At 45.5% G+C, this 19,291-nt stretch overlaps 2 long non-coding RNA genes across 2 annotated transcripts in view; one reads left to right on the forward strand and one right to left on the reverse strand.

The window, feature by feature from the left end:
- Positions 1 to 15,074, forward strand: part of LOC128776210 (uncharacterized) — a 75,471-nt gene extending 60,397 nt beyond the window's left edge. The window contains exons 2-3 of the long non-coding RNA XR_008421274.1: positions 12,393 to 12,689; positions 14,058 to 15,074. This is a non-coding gene — a long non-coding RNA (uncharacterized LOC128776210). The remainder of the gene's footprint in view (positions 1 to 12,392; positions 12,690 to 14,057) is intronic.
- On the reverse strand, positions 7,745 to 11,155 carry LOC109278486 (uncharacterized). The gene is made up of 3 exons (XR_002085678.2): positions 10,402 to 11,155; positions 8,650 to 9,000; positions 7,745 to 8,191 (listed from the first exon to the last, which is right to left on the reverse strand). It is a non-coding gene; the product is annotated as an uncharacterized LOC109278486 (long non-coding RNA).
- Positions 15,075 to 19,291: the final 4,217 nt, after the last annotated feature.

Raw genomic sequence — 19,291 nt, forward strand, 5'->3', positions numbered from 1 at the left:
TGCCCTTCCCTGCGACTCCGCTTTCAGGCTCCGTCGTTGCGGTGTTCTCTTCCAGGGTTATTTCCAAATTGCACGGCTTGCGTAGTTACCTGCCAGATTAAAAGGGGGAAAAATGACTGCTTGAGCCATTTTGTCTATAGGAAGCAAGAAAACAGAAATTGCTCTTTAGGGTGGCAGACCCCAGAAGAGGGGTAAATAGCAGATGGAACTAAGGTGACACTGTTTTTGCAACCCCTGCCACCGCTTGGCTGTAAATGCATGCCTTCAGGCGAGACTTTTCTGTCTTGTTTATGGAGTTAGAGAACATGCGTAACTTCCAGGATGTTTACCATACCTTGTCTGCAAATAGTTTCGATTCTGGCAAGAAGTGCTGGGGGAAAAATGCAGCTCTTCATGGCCCAGACAAGAGGGAAAAATCACAGAGCACACAGAGCACACCCTTCCCTTTGAAATTATCCATATTCAAAAGTGAGTAAGATCAACTGTTACTTAGACCTCTCTTCTTCTGCCTGTGTATTCAAGTTAGCAATATTTTGATGTCCTTGAAAACTGTAAGGCAAAGCATTGTTTTTCAAAAGGGTTGGCTTTTCTTTTCTTTCTTTCTTTTTTTTTTTTGAGGCTTCTGCAAAATGAGATAAAAGAATTCTTGATGTGGCTTCAGATTGTTAGCACAGAATATATCCGGAGAAAGTTACCAGCGAACTTTCCACTGTATGCTGGGACTCCCAACGCGTACAATTAAAAAAAAAAAAAAAAATACACATGCACACACACCCCAGAGCAGACCACTCAGTGTTAACACCCAGACCTGCATTTTAATCAAAGTAATTTTATCTGTTATGGGGGAGAATTGATCTTTCACGTACGCTTTTCTATAGCTGAATCCCTCCCCCTCCTCTTTGTGTCACTATTTTATTAGCTTCTTTCATAAAAGCCACTGAAATGCACAAAGAACTCTACCGTATACTTAATTGAAGCTCTACTTACAGTTGTTAAAATGGAGCATGGATCAAATATGTCATAAACTCTGATTTGTCACTGGGTATTTCCTTTCAGTTCAGCTTAATGCATTTCAATGATGCCAAAGAAACATATATACCTAGAGGCGCTCCCATACCTAATTATGCAGCTGGATACATTAGTAACCTGTAATATCACATAGATTTGAGAGTTAAACAGAAAAAAAAAAAACCAGGAAAAGATGCCCCTATTTGTAGCCAGCAAGTTGCGTGATCCAGGTGCCAGGGTATTTGCATGTCTTTCCACCTTTGTTCCTTCAGAGGCGTTGAGGGTCTCTGCTATTGCTGACTAATTGATAGTTCTAGTAACCGCTATAGGCTCCTTAGATTAGAAATGCATGCGGACGTGGGTCTTGATTCAAACACCAAGGAACGCACACTCTCACTTACTTACACAGGCAGAAAGTCTTCATACTAATAGAGGTGTGATGGAGATAGCAGGACATAAAACAGGAGAGAGAGAGAGAGAGAGAGAGAGAGAGAGACAGAGAGAGAGAGAGAGAGGGAGAGAGAGAGAGAGGGAGAGGGAGATGGCTGGCAGCAAGTATACCCCTGCAAATAGTTCTAAAATGCGTTTGCAACATGCAGAAGCCTTCAGAACCATCCAACAATTCAGACACCCTTTTTATTTCTTCTCTGCGGGACGCCTCCATCCAGACTATTCGCAAACACACGGAAAAGGTGAGAGCCCTGCCATCGTAGCTCAGAATTCATCTGATCTCCTTTTTTCCCCCCTGCCTTGTATTCCTCAGTCCATTGTCCACGCATCCGATGGCAGCCACCCTTGCTCTTGAATGCAAGTGTCACAGCAGGAGCAGAAAGAGGGTTGAGGGAAGGCATTGTCAAAGCCATGGTTGTCTATTGTTTCTTCGCTTTCCCTGATCTGCCTTTTTTTTTTTTTTTTTTTTTCCTGAGGCTTTCCCTGACTAGTGGCCTCTGTCCAGGAGGAGGGAGAAAATTGCAAGAGTTCATAGAGTAGTAGAGTGAAGCCGATTTTATTGCACACTGTTTGATAAACAGCTCAGCAATCCAGTCCACGGAATTAGGAAATAAAGCAAGAGTGGAGGGTTCTGGTGGGAGAGCGAGGGGGGTGGTCTTTGGAGATTGTTTGCTCCAGACTAGATGCCAAAGGCAGTTTGTCTGCAAGGACTTCCGTGGTGGGATTTGTTTCCTGCTGCATTTTCGGGTTTAAAAAATCATGAGAAGAGTCTTATTCATCTGTCAAGGTTTCCATTTGTTTATTTTTGTTCCGTTCAACAACTAGATGGAAATTTTAAGTAAGGCCAGATCTGCTGTTTGTGATTTGCTCAAATGTTGAAATCAGTTCAGCCTGAGCCAGTGATTGTCTTTTTCAGATCATTTAAGCTTGCATGTGAAATGTGTGTGATAACTTGCCAATGTATATTATAAAAAAAAAAAAAAATGCTTTTGACCATCCCGGGTGTGGTTACGAATCTTGGGATTATGTTATTTTGCACCTTAATCAGAGAGCTGTTCTTTTGGGCGACATTTATGCAAAAGTGATTATCTGCTTTGAGCAGGCCAACTCCTCTGATAACTCCCAAACTTTTCAAAGGTTATAGAAGCATACTCTCAAGTAGATTTTTAGCATAGTATTTCAAATGGCCATTTGGCATAGGCATGAAAATGCTGGGAATTGTTTTCAGCCACTTTAACTTAATGTAATCCATATTTCTTCAAATGCATAAAAGCGATTAAACCGATTCTGCCTAGAATCAGAAAGCAGATTAAATTTGAACTCCACGTTCAAGCGATTTTGCCAAAAAGCAAACAAACTTCCAGATTCTTATAAACTTAGTTGTAGCCTGGAAAAATCACGTCTAACATTGATTCTCCATAGTTTTTTTTCTTCCTTCTAAATATTGTACTATCTGTAATTCTGTAGAAAATTATTCCAAATCGGTCATTTTTTTTTTTTTTTCTCAAACCATGTAACAACTTCTTACAGGAGCCCAGGACTCTACTATTATCAGGATTTGCTAACATTCAGCCTTCCCGTCCTAAAATGTATGTTAAGCAGAGGAAGACATTTTTTTCTTTCAAGGAACCATTCCATTTTGTAACACATGCTGGTGGGTTGATGTTCCATATGAGCTCATAATTTCTTTCTTTTCCAAATAATGATTGTAGCCTGTCTGCGAATGTAGGAGAGAATAACTTTTGGGCTCCCCGAGAAAACACCCTAAATTAGAAGTCTGAGCATCCATGTATTTGAACAGCTACTTTGACACCCCACAACTACACTCCCCCCTTTCTCTTCTCACTGCCTTGATTTAGGGGACTTGGGCCCAGCCACCCTGCCTCCTCCTTTTGTGAAGGAACATTTCGAAATGTCTATAGAAAGCAAAGTTCTCGAGGAAATGCAGCACAGGGCATGGTTTGAATGCAAGTCTGAATTTAATTGCGGCCACCCTGGTAGTACCCTGTTTAATTTCCAACACACATCTGCATGATCCCCACATCAACTCCAGGCCAGGAATTGTGAGCAAGGAAAATTTATCTGTGATAAAGTTACATATCCCTTGCCAAGGAACAGTTGCTTGGGGTGGATTCAAAAGTCAAATTTAAACAAATGTTCCCAAGGCCTTTTGTGCATGGGGAAGTTGGTATTGCTAACTTCTTCTGAGCGTTTTGAGCCGAGAGAAATGGAGAGTCCCATCTTCTGACCCGTCTACTTTGGCAACATTGTGAAGTGAGGGGAAAATGGCTGAAATATTACAAGGCTGGCTAGTATTTCCACTTTAAAATGCTGACGGCAAAGAGGTTAATGACAGGCTCAGGGTCTCCCTCTGGTTGAAGTGCTGTAAACAAGTTCCTGCTGCACTCCAAACAGCGTGGTTCTCCAGGGAGCTGGAAGGGATGTTCAGAGCCATGGGGGAACAGACTTGGAGGGAGCCCCATCTCTTAGCCTGTGCCCCCCTGCAGATATTTAATTTCTGCTGGATCTACTTAAAAGGAGCAACTGCTCTTGTGGCCACGGTCAGTCCCCAGACATTTTAAAGGCACAAGTTCAAGCAGTAATCCAAATATTTTACACAGCTGGCTCTAGCTGTTTCAGTAGACGTAGAACTTACAAATCAAACAGAAGACTTAACCTGGGCATTTCTGAAAAATGGACCGCCCATCTCTATTATCGTACATATTGAACACAATGTGGTTGGAATATTATTTGTGCCTTGTATCTTCTGGGCGCTGAAAGTACAAACCTCTTTAAAAATCAAAGGGAAGAATAGTTATCTGTTGGCATTTTAGAAGAATACCTTGCCAAGAATGAAGCAAAAGATCACACGTATGAGTGTGTGTGTGTGGAAGATAAAAGAAGGACGTAGCTGTTCTATTTCTGTTTGTCCACACGCCCTCAGGCTGATTTACTATAGCCACCAAAATGGCAGGGTTTGGCCCAAAATGCTAAGGAAACTCATGCTCAGTCCCCTCATTAATTCCAAACGCGTTCATTCAACTGAAAACATTTTTCCCCCCCAAAAGCATATAGTTTTTGAGACTCTGCAGTTAAGTACCAGACACACCTTTCAGGGTTACCACCTTTTAAACCCTTTTGGATTTCTTTTTTCTTTTCTAAATTTGTAGGTGAGCTGTGTTATCCCCTTCCGAATGAATAGTACACCTCCTACTCAACTGTATGAAGCCTTCGGAGATAAAGTCCCTCATTTAACTTCCTTTGTGACACAGGGTTCCTTGTACTCACAAGAAGCGTAAAATGAGGACTTTCTACCGGGATCATCAACCAGGACAACAAACTGTTCTTGTCATCTTTTGGGAGGCAAACCGAGAGCTTCTAATGGCTTGTTAAATTAGCAAAGAGGTGGTACTTGGATATGATGTTTTATGTTCAGGAGTTGGGTTTAAAAATAAGCAAATATGGAAAACGAGGTTTCCATGGACAAAGGATGCTTTGACTAAGCTCTCTTTTCTCCCCAGATTTATTTTTCTAGGGTCGGAGGGATGTAGGTACTATTTCATTTATATAGACTTGCTAGGGTCACTGCAGATATTTGGGATTTCCTGGAAAAATAACTATATTATTTTGACAGTTGACATTTTAAGCACAGCATAAGGCTCCCAACAGTATTCTAGGAGAAGTTAATGTGGCACTCCAAGGCTTTATTTTTTTTATTTTTTATTCATTTAATGTGGAATTCTATGTAAAAGAAACACTGATGATTTGGAGAAAATCCCTCCTCTACCAGCTTCTCTGAGAGTAGATCTGGAACGATGAGAACAGGAAATGTAATATTACCTATGCATATGCATGAGTATGTAATCCAGAAAATGCTTACTCCGGCAGTGCCGTCTAGAAAGTTTGTGGGAGGCCATTAAAAAGGGATATCTCGCTTTTAAATATGGAGACCAAACAGAGGGTTCCTGGAGGGTTGTGGGAGGGTGGGGGGCTAAATGGGTAAGGGGCATTAAGGAAGTTACTCCTGAAATCAGTGTTGCACTAGGTGCCAACTAACTTGGATGTAAATTTAAAAAATAAATTAAAAAAACAAAAGGGATGTCTCAAGCTAGCCATCCTTCCAAAAGTTAGCCATTTTGTAATGCCTCTCCGGTATTCCCCGATCCCTTTTACAAGTCCCCATCCCCTTGGGCCCTCTTGTCCTTCCCTCCTCGCTCCAATGACTGGCAAGGTAGGACTAAAATAAAGCCTGCCAGGAAATACCGGTGCCATTTGCCCAGTGAAACCAGGTCATCCAAGCATCCAAGAACCCCTAGAGTGAATGTAATTTATTGACTTTGTTTAGCCTTTCGAAGGAAACCGATTATTGTCACTGTTCCAAAGCTTATGTCTCAAAAAGCTGAAGTCATTTGATGACCACAGTCTAATGTGTCTTTATACTCTTGACAGGAGTGACTTCCCCCCACCTCACATACATAAGTAGGACCCAAGACCTGGCCTGCCCTTAAAAACTCATGATCGAGGGATGCCTGGGTGGCTCAGTCAGTTACGCGTCCAACTCTTGATCTCAGCTCGGGTCATGATCTCATGGGTTGTGGGATGGAGCTCTGCATTGGGCTCTGTGCTGACAGCGTGGAGCCTACTTGGGATTCTCTGTCTCCCTCTCTCTCTCTCCCTCTGCCCCTCCCCTGCTCGCCCGCTCTCTCTCAGAATAAATAAACATGAAACCATTTTTTAGAAATTCACAGTCGAAGAGGAAGGTTGTTTCAGTAAGATGCACTTTATTGGTTTCAGAGACCTATTCCCCGGTAAAGAGGATCAATCTTTTTGCACATTGGAGAGACATTTAAGATAGTTTTGAACTTTCTTTTCATGTAAAGCCTGGACAAAGTGGAACATCTAGGAACATTAGGATGGATTAAAGAAAACTTCTAAAAATGGTTCTTCTTGCCCACTCGTTGCTAATCTGAGAAATGACCTAAAATGGCAACTCAGCATGGGGATCTGAACTGGGGCCTGTCCTTCCCTGATTAGGACTGGTTGGTTGGACATTCCATGTCACTTTATTTTATACCAGTGAGTGTTGGTGGTATAGATGGTCAGTTACGATCCCATAAGCCAAGACTAATCTTTCTTTCTAGTATCAGATTTTATAAGACTAATCTGGACTAGTGCCTCAATTCTTGACTTCATTTTGTTCTTCTCAATGGGGCCTTAAAATACAGCACTGGAGCTAATCACACAAATGACTTCACTGCAGAAAGACAATCATCTGTCCTAGATCCTAGAAATTGAGAGTAATCATGACTCTGGGGACTTTTAAATACTGTCATAAAATGTGAATTAAAGTTCACCAATATCCCATGTCCTTTATCTTAAATAAGAAGTTCAGGGTCATTATTTTCTGCCTCCAAGTAATTTCACACCTAGACCCATCTGGAAGGAAACTCTAAAATTTTTTGACATCTCTGCTATTGTGATATGTTATGATGGCTACCGTGCTTTCTGCCCTCCTCCCTGTCTGTGTGCTGTGACTCATGGTGAGCTTTTCCTTTTTACTTAACACAAGTTAATGCGATTTCCCAACTTCTAGAAAAATGATCTCCTTGGTTGCTCGGGAGCTAACGATGTTTTGAATGATGGTGGCCACTAAGTTGTGCCTCAGCGTTCAAAATGGTAGAGCCGTTTATAAACTTGTATAAGGTTATGTGTATTATTTTATTTAAATATGGAGAAAAAGGGAGGTTTTATCACGTTTACGCTTTTAAAAAACAAGGTAGTGGGGCGCCTGGGTGGCGCAGTCGGTTAAGCGTCCGACTTCAGCCAGGTCACGATCTCGCGGTCCGTGAGTTCGAGCCCCGTGTCAGGCTCTGGGCTGATGGCTCGGAGCCTGGAGCCTGTTTCCGACTCTGTGTCTCCCTCTCTCTCTGCCCCTCCCCCGTTCATGCTCTGTCTCTCTCTGTCCCAAAAATAAATAAAAAAAAAAACGTTGAAAAAAAAAAAAACCAAAAAAAAAAAACAAGGTAGTTATTACTGCGTAAAATAAAACACACCATGCAGTGTCTCCATAACTTTTAATAATAAGGTGAGATTGAGTTTATGCTTATAAACGGCCTGGTATTTGTGGTGTATTTTTTAAAAACAAAATTTCAAAAATTCTTCAGTTGTGGGGAAAGTAATGTTAAAAGTTTTCATTACTCAGTAGGCCTGTGTACTCTGATTGCATTGAACAGTGACCCAACCCTCGGTTTCGAATAGAACTTGTCACATAAGTAGGCATTACTTTTAATTTATCTGAGAATTTTATTTCTGTGTCTCATCTAATTTTATTTTATTTTATTTTTACTCCTGGGAAAGGTTAGTATGATACGTGCCAATCTGGTGAACATATTGGGACAACTGGAGAGGAGCAAAGTGGCTGGTGTCGGACCATGTAAATGAGCCGGAAATGAGGACAGTGACAGATTCTCGTTTGTGGTGACTTGACGAATCACACTGAAATACCAGGATAGATACAGGACACCAGTGAAGGTTGGGGGGGGTGTAGTCCTGAAAGGCTCAATCCGTCCTTTCCTGGAAACACAGCTGAGAGGGACATGGCGTCCTCTCAACTTATTCTGGAACATTCAAGAAGGGTCTGCCACTTGACAGATACTTGCTAAATGCTTGCTCTCAGTCCAGGGCTGGAGGAGATGTCAAAACGTAAGAGTGGGGGAAGATGCGGTGCGTATGCCTGAAAAGAAACAACGGGAAACTCGGTTCCGCTGTTCTCGAACATTGGTCTCCAGGCTTAGTCAAGGACACCGACTCATCCGCAGATAGTCTCAGTTAAAGCTGGTATGCACAGTGTGCTGTGGTGACCGAAGCCCACTTCTTAGGGCTGGGAGAGGCTGACTAGGGGATGATGTCTAATTTTAATTTTGACTGAAGAATTATTTAGTGGCTACTAAAACTCTGTGCTCTCTCTTGGCGCGAGGGATTCAAAGAAAGATAAGACAGTATTGATCTTTGAGGAGATCGTGGCTTAATGTAGTAGACAGACAGGTTACGAAACTCAGTGCCCACTCACACGCACCCACTCAAGCACACACAGTGGAATAGGGTGTAAGTGTAACAGAGTTACTTGGTTACGGAGGAGACCAAAAAGAAGGGCCTATGTCTTTTTGGAGGGAGGCGAGAAAGGTAGCTTACCCAAACTGTTGGTCAGTAGGTTAGCCCCGTGAATAGAATGCTGGGAAGGTGTAGAAGAGGGAACAGCTAATTCTGCCTGAAAGAGGGTCGGCATTGGAGGAGCTGGCGTTGGCTTGGACATCGAAAGTTAAGTGGGTTTTTTTTCAGCGAGGTGAGTGAGCTGAGAACAGAAGGCGATTCCAAGGGGGAAATGGCGTGAATCGGGGGTATGCTGTGTCTAGGAGAACGAGGTCTGGTTGGTTTGTCTGGAACTTCCTGGGCATGGAAGAAATTGGAGGACACCAGGTCAGGAAAGCGGCCTGGGGCCATGTGAAAGCCAGGTTCAGGAATCTGTTGTCTGTTTGTTTGTTCCTGAAAGGCAATGAGGCGCCGTTGTTATTGGAAGTTTTGAAAAGTAAGTTGGGCAATAGAGGGAGAAAGGATTGGGGAGGAGGAGGGTTGAAACGCTGGTTCTCAGCAGTGATGAGCAATACACCGGAATAACCGGGGAAGCTTTGTGCAGAGGACACAGGCTGTTTTTTCCCCTCCCTGGTCTTCTGTCTTTTCCCTCAACCAAGTTTCTGATCTGATATGGGGTGACTGGAAGGTAAATAAGGATATTTTGAAAAGCTTGGCTCGGTGATACTGAGACATCCTGCTCTCTGCCATGCCATTAACCCAGTCGAGAAATGCTCCTGTAAGCCCGAGACAATGGAGTTGAGAAAGGATGATTTGAGTGATGCATGTAAATTGGGATTAATAGCATGGACTGGAGGGGGGTGTGATGGAGAGGAAACATGATAAGTACTTAGGTAGCTAGTGGAAGCAAGTGAGAAACTATTAACTGAAATGAGCCCTAGAAGAGGAACAGCATCTTTGGGATAGATTCGACTTGACACCTGTAGAATTCAAGGTCCCTGTAGGCAGTTAGTAGCATAAGAAGCTGGGGTTCAAGAATACTTACAACCATACACACCTGAGTCAATTATGAAGCCATAGAAAAGACCATACAAAGGTTTTAACAAGGCACCAAAAAACCCAGAGACAAGGGAGATTTGTATTGGCTGAAACAGACAGATAAGTCGGCCTGGAGAAGTGGAACTTGAGATGCATCTCAAAGCATTGATAGAAAATTCAACTTCAAGAAATGAGGCGATTAAAAATGGAGACGGTTTGCAAAACGGTCCGGGCTGAGAAAGAAAAATGCTGTTTCAGGAGGGCAGAACGGTAATATAAATGGCTTAGTAACAAAACTTCATATACCCTCATTTATGTCTCACTCCTAGCTGGAGCCATTATCATTCACAATTTACACATTACGAAGTAGGTTCAGAGAGGTTAAACAACTGACCCAAAAGGTTCCAAGGGAAACAGTGTGCCTTCACTCTAGAGCCTTTAATCTAGAGTCTTATTCTGATCCATTAGGTTGTGTGTGCTTAAAGGTAGGATTCATCTCTTACATATCCTTAAATACCTCCTCACTAGCGTGTTGCCTGAAAATAGGGCGGCTGTCAATAACTATCTGTTGAATTAAACTTCTCATTTTTGTGTGTGCGGTGGTTTAAATGTTTGCCGTCTATACTTAAGACTAAACATGGAACATAACATTGTAGGACTGGAAAGCACCGTGATGCTTTTCAAACCCAATCAGCTCACTTTACAGGGCAGCAAGTTACGTCTCGGGAGAGGAAGTAACTTGACTGCGATTTCACCTGCATATCGCAGCTCCTATTGTGAAATCTCACGTCTCATATCATCAGAGTGAATCAGTACCTTGATCTCCGTTGTTTCTTCAGCTAGGGCTTGTCTTGCATACCATTCAGTCCAAGAGAGTCATGGGTGCAAAGTGTGAGGCCGTCCTCCGTCCTCTGAGCTCTACAGAGTTAGTTGGAAAGGAGAAACATGGATAGGACGTAGGAGGAGTCACCTTTGTTTTGCTGTTTTTTAAATGGAAAAGCATAGTCCCGCCTGCCCAGGTCAGAGGAGAAGAAATACCATCCCAGGGTAGAGAACTGATGAGAGAGTAACGTGAGCCATGGTGGAAAGGGTCCAGAGCTGGGATTTAGGACCTCTGGGGGCACCAACAGGTTGTGAGATGTGAGGGCTCTCTTAGGTTCCTCATCTGGAAATCAGAGGATTAGATTAGATTTGTCTAGCTTTTGTTTGTCACTTGCCTTCTCGGCTAAACCCCTGCCCAAAGCGGATGAGCTCCTCCTTCCCAGCCAGTGAGGGGGAGAAAGAGCTTGAGACTGCTCTATGCTACCATGAATGGTTCCTAAGGGTGAACAGAGTCCCTTGGGGCCACGTGAACATTGATTAGTGGGCTCCTTGCTCAACCAACCCCGCGAGGGTCCAGACGGCTGATCTGGTCCCTTCAGCCTGATCTTCTGGGCCTGTCCCCATCAGCCCGTCCTCCTGGCTTGACTCTGCTTCTGGTCTTCTGTGCTTTACCTCAGCTCTACATCCGTGATGCCCGTGATTCATTGATCTTGCTGTCTGCTTGTCCCGTCCTTCCCCTCATGTTCTACACCTTTGATTTTTGAAACAAATTTTTTTTTATTTTTTTTTTAGCGTTTATTTATTTTTGAGACAGAGAGAGACAAAGCATGAACGGGGGAGGGTCAGAGAGAGGGAGACACAGAATCCGAAACAGGCTCCAGGCTCTGAGCTGTCAGCACAGAGCCCGATGCGGGGCTCGAACTCACGGACTGCGAGATCATGACCTGGGCCGAAGTCGGCCGCTTAACCGACTGAGCCACCCAGGCGCCCCTGAAACAATTTTTTTAACGTTTGTTCATTTTTGAGAGAGAGAGAGAGAGAGACAGAGCGTGAGTGGGGGAGGGGCAGAGAGAGAGGGAGACACAGAATCCCAAGCAGGTTCCAGGCTCTGAGCTGTCAGCACAGAGCCCGACTCGGGGCTCGAACTCATGAACCGTGAGATCATGACCTGAGCTGAAGTCGGATGTTCAACCGACTGAGCCACCCAGGCGCCCCTGTTCTTTTTTTTCTTTTTCTTTTTTTTTTTTTTTTTTTTGAATGCTGGGTGGTTTTCCGTTGTATGGATATACCACATTTGGTTTATTCATTCGCTGCTCGCAGGACATTTGGCTCGTTCCCAGTTTGGGGTGATGATGAATAGAGCTGCCATAAACATCTATGCACGAGCGTTTGCACGAGCGTAAGCTTTCTCTTCTCCAGGGTGAATACCCAGGATGGGGAGTGCTGGGTGGACCCCCTTTATATTGATTGCCTCCCACTAACGAGCCTGTTTGCCCTCCCCGGGGCTTCTGACGCCCTGCTCGCCTCGCTGCCTTCCCTCTCCCTCGGTTGAGCAGCCCCGTCTGCCAAAGCGCTTCTGGCAACATCCCACGCCACTTTCTGGCGAGAGAGCTCCCAGCATGTGCTGAGACTGGAGCCCGTTGCCATTAGTCTAAATCTCTCTGGGCTCTGACTTCTTTGCTGGGATTCGGCTTATTGCACCGGTACCTTAGTTCCCTCTGCTGGCGGATCCACAAAGCTGGCTTTCAGCCTGTGCCGGGGGAGGGGGTGGGGTGGGGGGAGAAATGGTAGGTGCAGTGGAAAAAAAGGAAAATCACCGGGGGTGGGAGTGGGGGTGGGGGGGGTGGGGAGGGAGGCTGTGGCGCGCTACCGTTGTAGTGACAGCCTGACAGGGACACTTCATGTATTTGATGCTACACATATAGATAAACGCTGTAATATTTTTGTGGAGCTTTACAATATTGTGCTTGTCTTCTCCATTGTAGGCAAAGATGGGCTGTCTGGAAAGCTGGACTCAGCCTGGAGCCTGCTACCCAGATTGCGATTTTGTGAAGACTTCCGCATACAAATGACTCAGATGCAAACATTCAGAAATGATCTTGGAGGGCCATCTGGTCCTTGCTGGTTCTAAAAGCTTCATTCAGCCTGGTGGATGGAGCCCGTGCAAAAGAGAGTGAGGGCCCCGCACTGAGGTTTAAATACGTTCCCCTGACCGAGGCGAGAAGCTGACTTTCGAAATAGAGGAGGCTCGAGGGCCGGCTGATGTCGCCTCCCTCTTATAGGTCAGTGCCAGTCTAATGAATATTTCACTGATGGTCATGGAGTTGCACGGAGGCTTCAACACACACACACACACACACACACACACACACACACACGCACACACAGAGTTTTGCGTCATCGGGGAGCATGTGTTAATTTGTTTGGGTGTCTGAAACGGGTGGGAATTAGGCTGACCCAGCATGTCAGGCGGCGAGGTCTATCAGAGCCGTGGGATCATGGGGATGTGTCATATTTAATTCGCGAAGACAGCCTTGCATTTGGGACAGTGGTGCTGATGGGCTCGCCTTGCGCACTGGCTGGCTGCTCGCCTTTTGACCCGAGGTATTATGACTGCATGTTCTGTGGCCAAGGGACAGGGAGCGTCTCCTTGCTGGGAGGCTACCGGGCTTGGATAGGGATGGAGTCCTGTACTCTCAGCCTCAGCCACGGGTTCCGACCAAGTCCCGGCAGAGACTGGGCATGTAGGGAGAGAGACTCTGTGCACCGGGGAGCATGGCTTTGAGACCGCCACCTCATCTGGCCAAGCTCGTGAAGAGACGCTCCCTGTCTATCCTCTTGTTCCTCTGGGCTTTCGTTTTCTTGTCTGACGGCGGCAGAAGGGGTGGGGGGCACGTTGGCTTCCTTTAGTTTCCGTAGACAGAGCCACAATATGTCGTCCAAGATGACAGGGTAATTCATGCTTTTTCGCTCCGTTGGATGTAAACTTGAGTGCAAGGGGCTGCGTCTCTTCTCCGCGTACCCCCAGCCTTAGCACAGCATCGAGCCCACCCAACACATGAAAAGGGACCTTACTAAATGCTGAGGAGAGGGGCACCTGGATGGCCCAGTAGGTTGAGCGGCTGACTTCGGCTCAGGTCATGATCTCATGGTTCTTGAGTTTAAGGCCCGCATCAGGCTTGCTGCTGTCAGTGTGGAGCCCACTTTGGATCCTCTGTCCCCTTCTCTCTGCCCCTCCCCCACGGGCTTGTGCTCCCCCCCTCCTCAAAAATAAATAAATGTTAAAAAAATTTAAGGGGTGCCTGGGTGGCTCAGTTGGTTGAGCGTCTGACTTCGGCTCAGGTCGTGATCTCGCAGTTTGTGAGTTCAAGCCCTGTGTTGGGCCCTTTGCTGACAGCTCAGAGCCTGGAGCCTGCTTCGGGTTCTGTCTCCCTCTCTCTCTGCCCCTCCCCTGTTCGAGCGCTCTCTCTCTCTCTCTCTCTCAAAAGTAAACATTAAAAAAAAAACAAACCTTAAATGCTGAAGAGAGAGGCGTGATGTTTTCAAGGCACCCATAAGCTGGGTGAGATATATGAATGTTGGGACCATGGGGAAATTATTTTCCTTTTCCCTCAGTTAATTTGTCTTTCTTGAATTCCCTCTCCATAAAGATGCTGGCGTTCCGCATTCAGTCGTTCCCGTCTTTCCACGACTGTGGTGCTCCAGGAGATCTGCCCTACAAGATCTGGAATACCGTCAGATGAAATAAACTGGTAAGTCCTTCTCTGCAAGTTGAATGTTTTGTCTCAAAAGCCGTGCCGGATACCTACAAAGATTTCCTCAGTCCCTAGCGCCCCGGCCCAAAGACAAGAAGCAAAACCTTGTAACGGTCAAAAGCAGAAGTTAATGGTTTAGAACTTTTAGGCCGTCCGGGGAGGTCTCGTCTAGCAAGATGGCGCCTTCAAGGGGTTTCTCACTGTTGAAGCAGAAGTTTAACGTTATTGGTTGTATGATCATCAGGTGAGGCTTATGGTTTGCGAGAGAGTAGGTAGGGCTCTGCCGTGTACCAGCTTTCTTCAGCAAGGCTTTCCCTCTTCTCCTCTCAGGATAACATGCTTTCACAGAGAATCTTGATGTTTCCCTGTAAGTGGTTTTATAGGGGCTTCACCTATAGCATGGGCTTTGCTGGGGCCCTAGAGACTTACGTTGGCCCCTGGTAAGTTCACTAATGGCAGTGCCTGTATTTCTCTTTTTTTAAATTGTTAAAAAAATTTTTTAATGTTTATTTATTTTTGAGAGAGAGAGACAGATGGCAAGCTGGGGAGGGGCAGAGAGAGAGGGAGACACAGAATCCGAAGCAGGTTCCAGGCTCTGAGCTGTCAGCACAGAGCCCGACGCGGGGCTCGAACTCACGGACCGTGAGATCATGACCTGAGCCGTCGTCAGATGCTTAACCGACTGAGCCACCCAGGGTCCCCCTATTTTTTTAATTTTTGGTAAAATATACACAACATAAAAATTACTACCTTTAACCATTTTTAATGGCGCTATTACAATATCATTGACTCTATTTCCTGGGCTGTACTTTTAATCCTTGTGACTTAGAATTGGAAGTTTGTGTCTCCTAATCCACCTTCCCTGATATCACCCTCTCCCCCTCGTGACTTTCCTTCCCTTTGAAAACTACCAGTTTGGGGGCGCCTGGGTGGCTCAGTCGGTTAAGCGTCCGACTTCGGCTCAGGTCATGATCTCGCGGTTCGTGAGTTCAAGCCCCCCGTGGGGCTGTGTGCTGACAGCTCAGAGCCTGGAGCCTGTTTCAGATTCTGTGTCTCCCTCTCTCTGACCCTCCCCCGTTCATGCTCTGTCTCTCTCTGTCTCAAAAATAAATAAATGTAAAAAAAATTAAAAAAAAAAAAAGAAAACTACCAGTTTGTTCTCCGTGCTTCTGGATCTATTTCTGTCTTGCTTGTTTGTTTATTTTGTTTTTTAGATTCACATACCATTTGTCCTCACAGCTTGTTGTTCGTGGCTGGCTGCTGTCACTTAACATAAGGTCCTCAAGGTTCATCCGTAGTGTAACATGTGTTAGGAATTCCTTCTTTTTTAAGGCTGAGTAATATTCCATTTCACTCATCCATTCATCCGTTGATGGACACGTGGGTCACTTCTACCTTTTGGCTACCTTGACTAATTCTGCTATAAACATGGATGTACAAATATCTCTTCAGTACCCTGCTTTCAGTTCTTTTGGATGTGTACCCAGAAGTGAGATTGCGGAATCACGGGTAGTTCTATTTTTAAGTGTTGGAGATACCACCATGCTGTTTTCCACACTGGCCGCACCGTTTTCCATTCGGCCAACAGTGCGCGAGGCTTCTGATCTCTCCATGCCTTCTCCAGTGCTTATCTTCTGTTTTTGGGGGGTAGCAAACCATCTTAAGCAGCACGAGGTAGTATTTCACTGTACTCTTAGTTTGCATCTCCCTGAGGAGTGGTGATGTTTTCGTGTACTTTTTGGCCATTCGTATGCCTCCTTTGCCAAAAATGTCTGTTCAAGTCCTCTGCCCGTTTTGGAATCGAGTTGTTTGTTTTCATTGCTGAGTTATAGGAATTTTTTTGTATATTTGGGATCCCTTGTCGGATAGATGATTTGCAAATATTTCCTTCCATTCAGTAGGTTGTTTTTCCACTCTGCCGATCATGTCATGCAATGCCCAGAAGTTTTAAATTTATATGTAGGATGATTTATCTATTTTTTTTTCTTTTTCTGCTTGGCTTTTGATGTTATATTCAAGAAATCATCGCCAAATCCAATGTCATAAAACTTTCCCCCTATATTTTCTCTTAAAATGTTTTATAGTTGGAGGCCTTACATGTGGGTCTTTGATTTATTTTATGTAGCACCTGTTTTTGCCCTTCCTTAGACAGCGAGTTTCTTGAGCATAGAGGCTGCGGCTGTCCACCTACATGTTCTTGGCACATAGGACATACCTGGACACGTGGTAGGTGATCAGTAAATCACAGCTGAATGAAACAACTTTATCAGACGTGATGAGACTAAACCAAAGAATGTATTTATAGTGACTTTCCATCTCCATAGTAATTATGGCAGACTGCCCTGGGGACCCGTAAAGAAATCTCTGAATTAAGAAAGTAATACTACTTGCGAGGGCTTTTTGGCATTTTACGTATTTACTTTTTCCTGAAGATGTATAACGGAATATCCTCACATTTGTCATCCTGGTTGTGTTCTTATCACACTTGACCTTGACCGCCTTCTTCATGCGCTCTGTGAGCAGTTAGCTCTACCATGATGAAACCGTGCAAAGAGATTGTTTCTCCCGTCCACGTGGGTCCCCAACACGCTGGGTGGGTCGGTGGAGGAGGTGATAAGTTAGTTTCGTGTCCTTGGGCAAGTTATTTCCCCATCTCAGAGCCTCCTTCAGTTCCTTCATTTATGAAATGAGCAAGAAACACATAGGAGAGTCCTTCTAGTTCGAAAATCATCCAGTATTTCAAACCGAAGTAGGAACTCAGCCTCCTCTGGGAAGAAACAAAGATAAGCTTCACCACAGTCTGGCTGGCAGAGAGGACCTGAGAGCCAGGTAGAGAGAAGGCTGAACCCTATCACTGGCGTTACGTTCCTTCTCACGCCACGTGTGCTCCAGGGAAGGGGACGGTTTGTGGAAACAGTCATACCATTGTTATCCTTGCACCGGGGACGTCTCCACGTCTCAGAGACTCCGGAGCCAATGGTCTTGTAGGTGGGCACGCGTGCGGTGCGACCAATTTAAAAGATAAGGGGCCTCTGGGTCACAATGTTAGTTACAGCTGTGAAGGTCACCCCACCTCTAACCCCACACATCCCACGTGTCTTCTGGTGAGTTTCAGCCACGTTTCAGAGACGGTTTCGACGCTGGCCCCCTCGTGGGCTCCTCTGTGAGGTACCCTGTGTATACTAGCATCTGATTCTGAGGTCTCCCTTCTGCCACAGCCCTTCCTGGACCTTTCTGAGACTGGGCACTGGGGCTTCTTGATGGTGCCAATCAAACAGCAAGGACTACGGAGGGCATTGGGGAAATCTGGATTCTGATCTCCACTCTTCCCTCTGCGTGAGCTCTGGGCAAGTGAATTACCCCTCACTGGGAATGGCTGTTGACAAGTGTCAAACAGAAGGGATTTTATCTACTGTTTTAAGCAGGGAATTGGGTTGTCGAAAGAGGGAAGAGTAGAAGGAACTACCTTTATCGAGCACCTTCTGTATACAAGGTCCTCTGCCAGCTGCGTGTACAAGCTATTATTCTGTTCAATACTCAAAACAGTTCCATGAAGGAGCCCTTGTTAGACTCATCTTAGGATGGGAGAATTGATGCTCAGAGAGGTTAGGGGACTTGTTCAGAGTCACACAGCTTGTATGCAGCAGAATCAGGATTCTTGTGCACACCTAGTGCACATTTTCTCCTCTTAGGGCTCCTCAGAAGGAGGATCGCAACCTCCTGAGCCTTCTGGCTTTTACCTTTGCTGAAGAGCAGATGCCGCCTATGTTCCCCCAAAGCCACATTTTCCGGAGAAAGAAGAAACTTTTGGTCAAATTGCCAAATGCGGAGTGTTGAGGGGGGCTGTGTCAAAATTGCCCCAAAGACAAAGATCCAAGTGTAAGCAAGGCTTCATTTATCTGTGATTCCAACTCACAGTCATTTCTTTTGCTCTCTCTTCCTTTTTCTGAACATATTCTTCGCAAATGCGTTTTCGCCGGGGGCCCTGGTGAGTGTTATGGGGTCCAGATTCCTGCTCTGGGGCCCTGGATTCACAAAGGCCAAGTTGACGTCCATTCTGCATCTGGCTTATTTGATTCCAGAAGAGTGCTGAGGTCCCCTGAGAGAGCCAGGAGAGATTTGCCTCCTGCAGAGGTTTGGATAAGCCTCAGCTAATCTCCGTGGCTTCTTAAGGGCACACCTGCTTGTCTGCGAGCCAGCAGCCTCCTCGCTCATTTCCCGTGGGACGGCTGGGGTCAGAGGGCCTCCAGAAAGCCTTTTATCCCCCACCGCCCCACCAGGCCCCCCTCAGCAGCACCTGGGTCCACACATAAGACTTTCTTTGAGGGGAGGTCTAGACGTTGCCCCTCCCAGAATGGGGGCCGGTGCCCTTTTCCCTTCTTTTCGAGGCAGCTTGCTTGTTCCTTCCTTCTAAATAAGCATTTAATTCAAGCTTTATCATGCATGGCTCAAACTTTATCCCACCGGGGCTAAGCTGATCTGAATTAGTTTCTGGGCTGCTGAGCTGTGAACGCATAGTAGGTGCTCAGTAAATAAAGATGCCGTCTGGTTATGATCTGCCTGGGACTCCACGAAACGCTGTGAGCTTTCCATCTGCTACATCGCCCGGATGCGATAGTAACGCTGATAATATAACACGTCAGAGAATTCAAGTCATTTCTGGTCAGCCTTGGGAGTTAGGGATTCTTTCCTCCCACCTTTCCCAAATCACATTGTCCTTCTTAATTACCCTTTAGAAGTAGCTAGTAGTGAAGTTGATTTGTATTCTATGAGCATTCTGCTTAAGATGGGCAGTCAGGGACTGTTGTTTGACATAGGAAGCTCTCAGGTGTTTGCCTTCTTGCTTTCTTTCCTTCCTCCTTCCTCCTTCCTTCCTTCCCTTCCTTCCTTCCTTCCTTCCTTCCTTCCTTCCTTCCTTCCCTCTCTCCTCCCTTCCCCCTCCCTTCCTTATCCCCATCCCTCCCTCCCTCTTCCCCCCTCTCTATTTTTTGTATAGAAAATGGAGGCATAGACCATTTTCGACGAGGGTGCTATGAATGGTAATCTGTAAGGGTATGGCTGAAAAGAATCTAATTTAAAAAGCTGTGATCCTCTCTTCCTTTGAACTCACCAATTGTTCTGCAGGTTTG

Source organism: Panthera pardus, unplaced genomic scaffold (assembly GCF_024362965.1).
Source record: "Panthera pardus isolate Hobbes unplaced genomic scaffold, ASM2436296v1 HiC_scaffold_12, whole genome shotgun sequence".
Classification (NCBI taxonomy): Eukaryota; Metazoa; Chordata; class Mammalia; order Carnivora; family Felidae; genus Panthera; species Panthera pardus.